Source organism: Trachemys scripta, chromosome 6 (genome assembly GCF_013100865.1).
Source record: "Trachemys scripta elegans isolate TJP31775 chromosome 6, CAS_Tse_1.0, whole genome shotgun sequence".
Taxonomy (NCBI): domain Eukaryota; kingdom Metazoa; phylum Chordata; order Testudines; family Emydidae; genus Trachemys; species Trachemys scripta.
The window spans coordinates 18,979,197-18,983,375 of record NC_048303.1 but is presented as its reverse complement, the minus strand read 5'-3'; the positions used below and the strand labels follow the sequence as shown (position 1 = coordinate 18,983,375).

Genomic DNA, 4,179 nt, shown 5'->3' with positions numbered 1-4,179 from the left:
TTCCAGAGATTAAGAAAGCCCTTTATTTGCTTTGTTTTTTGGTCCACCACTGGAAACTGATAATAGGGGGCATATATCAGCTTCCTGAATGGATGACCAGATAAACTGACCTTTCGGTCATCAAACTCCTGTCCTTTGGTGTATGGACAGATCTGCTCAAACAAAAACTATTTAAACAGATACCACCAGAGCAGATAAAAAGTAGCACAGAAATGTATGTGCACATTGCTGTTTGGTACTGCGTTATCTCAGACTAGTCAACCTTACCATAAGCTTCCAACTGGCTGAGAGGGACGTTTAAATCCATAATGGCCTGCAGTTTGAGAGCTTCGTTTCTTGGGCCTCTAATGGCCCAATGGGATATTTCGCTCACAAGAGCCTGTAGTATGCATAGCAGGCTGCAGTCTGGTTGAGGACATGAAAATTGGGTAACACACCTGGAGACTGTGTTGTGGCGGTCATATGAGTCTCCATAGTGAAACACCATTAAATGTCACTGAAACTACAAGCTTTCTATAGTCACAAAAGGAACTTTAACCTTAGGTTTAAAACAAAGCCATTGAACTTTCACCACTATGTCAGATGTGTGCAGTAAGCAGGAAAGGACCTCCGGCCTCTCTCAAATGTTGTATTTGTTTATTCCTGTAAGTGCAGCTTGGTATGGATGGCTGCTTATCTCAATACACTGGAATGGGTTCTTTTCACTACTTGCCGTTTTTCCTTTTCGAACCAGAGCACTTTATGCATTGCCTGGTTTCTGTTTTGGGGAGGAGGAAATTAATGGTCCTATCCTAGAAGTGTGCATGTAGGAGCTACTATACAGTGAGTTCTTTGTTTACTCTGTATCGTACACAAATTAATTTCTATGGCACAGACTATGATAAATAGGAGCTGTTGCTGTCACTGGGAAGTGCCTTGAGTTCCCTGCTCACCTGGATTGGTGATTCTCTGCTCTGTAGGATATGAGTGCTGGGGGCTTAGCTTTGGGAGCGGTTCTCTGATGCTCAGACAGAAAAAGGGAGGGTCATGCTTTTCTTAGACTTTGTGAATAAGGAACATAACAAAATAGGATTTCCCATCCCCAGTCTGAGTTCACCTACTCTGTTGTCCTACCTTTAACAGTGGCCAGTATATGATACTTCAGAAAAAGGTGACACCCTTCACCCCCCCACTAATGCACCTGGCCACCTGGGAAATAGTTTCTGACTTACCCTCGTAACTTGTATCCTGAAGCAAGAGAAGAGTAATTGAATCTCAGACAGCCATAAATACAAGTGTCATTGTTGGCAAAATTATTCAGCCCCTGTTAAAATCTAGCTGCACTCTTTGACTATGTGGTCTCTTATGGCAGCAAACTCCCCAGGCTGACCACATGCTGCACACAGAAGTACTTCCTTTCCTTTATTCCAGATATACTCCCCACTAATTCTCTGGAGTGAACTCTCATTCTTATGTCATGGCCCAGAGTGAAGGAGGACTGCTTGGTTTTCATTTGAGATGGGTGAAGTACAGATGCTAAAAGATACAGAATTCGGATCTGGATTTGAGCCCCAACGTTCATGGATATTCAGATCCAGATTAATATTTTAAGCACTCCCCTCCTCCCTCACCCCAGCTTCTTTTTTCCTTCTCCCCTTTGCTCCCCTCCCCCCAAATCTGGGGCCATTCAGATCCAGAGTTTTGATTTGGGCCTCTCTCTAGTTGTCACTTTACTTGTCCTAATCTTAAAAACCTCAGCCCAGTTCCTTTTAATGCTCCTTTCCTGCCTAGTAATGTGAGTTTTGCTATCTCCCTTCTTATGCATGCAGGTATGCGTATGCATGCCCACCCTTTCATTACTCTGCTTTTCTCCCTTGCGATCCTCTCTATCTCTTTTTCAGTTTCAGCTATATCATGCGGTGAGACAGACAAAATAACTGGATAGGGTGGTCTAAGGGCTTGTATCTCCCACATTGGCTTCTATGGGAGTGATGAAGGGTCTGCACATCTAACAATCCCCATTTGCTTGAGACCCAAATGAGGGCTTTGTGGAGTTAAGTGGAGTTATTCACATTACCAGCACCTTTTGCTAGATGAGTTAGGGAATGGAATTAGCACTGGCCTTGAAGGACTTTCCTTGTTCTCTCTCTTTCCCACCCATGGAAGCCATTGCACAATGACAGTGGTAGGATAGTGGTATGAAAACTTGGCTTCCTGGCATAAAGGAGGTGCCAATCGTTCTCCCATTGAAGTCAGGAGCAAGAGAAGGTTACTTACTGTAACTGGAGGTTCTTTGAGATGTGTGGTCCCTATCTGGATTCCAAATGTGGGTGCGCGTGTGTGCCATGCGCTGAAGCCACAACTGTTCATAGTAGCGTCCATTGACCCGCACGTGTGTCGACCACATGGTGCCTCGAGGCTTTTAGAGTCTGTGCCAGTCAACGCTGCTCCAGTTCCCTCTTACCAGAGGAGCCCGGAGCAGAGGGGATGGAGGATGGGATTGGAATCCAGATAGGGACCACACATCTTGAACCTCCAGTTACAGTAAATAACCTTCTCTTCTTCGAGTGATGGTCTCTATGTGGATACCAAACATGGGAGAGTAGCGAGCAGTGGTTGGCATAGAGGCGGGTGCGAGGGCTCTCGAGAAGATACAGTTTGCAGGACAGCCTGACCGACTGCCGCATCCAATGCAGTGGCAGGGGCAATGGTGTAGTGGGCAGAAAAGGTGTGGACTGAGGCCCAGGTGGCCTCCCTACAAATCTCATGCCACGGAACATACACTGCAATGTCGGCCTTCCTTGTGGATGCCAGCATAGAGTGGGCCGTGACTCTTGGAGGAGGCGGGATATGGGAGAGCGTATAACAGTCCGCGATACACCAGGAGATCCATTTAGAGAGCGGCTGAGATGAGAGTGCTGGACCCCGACAGCGACAAAGAGTTGGGAAGACATTCAGAAGGCATGGGTACGGTGAAGATGAAAGGCCAAAGCCCAACAAATTTAGAGTGTGTGGAATGCATGTTCCTGAGAGGAGGTGTGTGGTCTAGGGTAGAAGGTCATGAAGTGTATGCACTGATTGAGGTGAAACGGGGTGGCCACCTTGGGGAGGAATTTGGGATGGAGACAGTGTGACCTTGTCCTTAGGGAAGACAGTGAAAGGCGGATCCGCTATCGTGGCTGCCAGTTCGCTAACTCGCTGTGTGGACCTTCATGGAAAGTTGGGCGAGGGAGCAGGTAGTGAGGAATTCAAAGGGAGGCTTAGTGAGGGAGGCAAAGACAAGGTTAAGGTCCCAAGTGGGAGCAGGTTTCTGCATGGTGGGGAAGGCGTTGAGAAGGCCGCGAATGAAACAGAAGGTAGTTGGGTGGTGAAGACAGAAAAGCCATCCAGAGGAGGAAGAAAGGAACTGAGTGCTGCCAGGTGGACACGGATGGAAGAGTGAGCAAGGCCCTACTGGTGGAGGTGAAGGAGGTAGTCCAGGAGGACAGGAATGGAAGCAGAGATCACAGGGTGTTGGTGACGGTGGGCCTATGCAGTGAAACGACACCATTTGGCTTGATAGCATGCCCTAGTGGATGGATGTCTGCTATATGTAAGGATGTCACGGATGGGGACAGAGCAGGACTTATCTGCGTGCGAGCCCCATCCAACTACTAGGCCGTGAGATGGAGAGGGCCCAGGTTGGAGTGCTGCTGATGGCTGTGCACTTGCATGAGGAGATCGGGGAGGGGTGGAAGCTGGACTGAAAGGTGAACAGAGAGGTGGAGGAGATCCATGTATCAGGACTGGTGAGGTGAGGAAGGGGCTATGATAAAAATCATTGTCTGGTTGAATTTCACCTTGTGGAGGACTTGGGGAAGCAGAGGTATGGGTGGAAAGGTATAGTGAAAGTCTGTGGTCCACAGGAGGAGAAGGGCATCGCCCTGGGATCTTGGGCCCAGGCTGCCTCTGGAGCTTGTGGTTCTCCGGCATCGCAAAGAGGTCCCAGCGCGGCATGCCCCACAGACAAAAAGTGGATCAGAGAATGGGGTCGTGGAGCTCCCATTCGTGGTTGGTATGGAAGGACCAGCTGAGCATGACTGCCAAGGAGCTGCTGGTGCCCAGAGGTGAACGGTATGCAGTTCCAAAGGAGAATGGCCTCCATGCGAAGGGGGACCTGGCCCCGCCCTACAGGTTGATATAGACCACCGCCATCATGTT

The 4,179-nt window shown here is 48.7% G+C and overlaps 1 long non-coding RNA gene across 1 annotated transcript in view; it reads left to right on the top strand.

Moving 5' to 3' along the window:
• The window catches only part of LOC117879228, a 36,908-nt gene that overhangs the window by 6,855 nt on the left and 25,874 nt on the right, over positions 1–4,179 (top strand). The gene's annotated exons all lie outside the window — the stretch shown is intronic.